This window comes from Sinocyclocheilus grahami, unplaced genomic scaffold (assembly GCF_001515645.1).
Source record: "Sinocyclocheilus grahami isolate Dianchi unplaced genomic scaffold, SAMN03320097.WGS_v1.1 scaffold3599.1, whole genome shotgun sequence".
Classification (NCBI taxonomy): domain Eukaryota; kingdom Metazoa; phylum Chordata; class Actinopteri; order Cypriniformes; family Cyprinidae; genus Sinocyclocheilus; species Sinocyclocheilus grahami.
This window is the reverse complement of record NW_015508693.1, coordinates 30,181-30,994: the sequence shown is the minus strand read 5'-3', so window position 1 is coordinate 30,994 and position 814 is coordinate 30,181.

Here is an 814-nt window from a genome sequence, read left to right as displayed (position 1 = left end):
ACTGAATGGTTCTTTGTGGAACCCAAAATGGTTCTTCTATGGCACTGCTTGAAGAACTTTTTGAAGCACCTTTATTTTTAAGAGTGTAGACCTGCACACTGCTGCAAAATTTAACAGCAAAGCGTGCGCCAGAGCATACAAAATGGGGGGCATTTGATTTTGTTGTTTGGGGCACAGAACTTTTAAACATTTATAAGTAAATACACATTGCATTTTTCATTTGAGTTTCACATTATTAGTGTAATTTTTCTTGTAAAACTTCAGAGGGTTCTGCACATTTTTGTTCATGCGCTTTATATGTCTACTGTGTTCTTTATATTTTGTATCATATCGATGAGACTGGATTTACAAAGCTCTTTACTTGTAACCACAGCACTTACAGACTGCTTAAACTGTTCACTCATTTTTCCATAGGTTCATCAAATGTATAGATAGTATTTATGAATTTTATAAGTATGAAACAGATATTATATCAAAGGACAACACATGCACAAATAAAGCCTTATCTCTCTCTTGTAACCTTTGGTTTTATTTCACCATAAGACTGTACATTTAAATTATGCTTGAAGAATGTTCTAGTTGAGTCAGTGTGTGTTTTTCTCACCTTGGACACTGAGTGTCTCTCTCCTCCTCCAGTACCAGAGCTTATTGGGCCATGGTTGCATCAGTGGAGACACTAACTGATGAAATGTGTTGAAATTTCAGCATCAGCGTGCATCTCAGACTGATGAGGGATTGAGGGAATTATTTTAACTCAGTGAAGAGACAGCGTGAAAGACATTAAGCAGATATCACTGACTTTTTATTGCTTGTG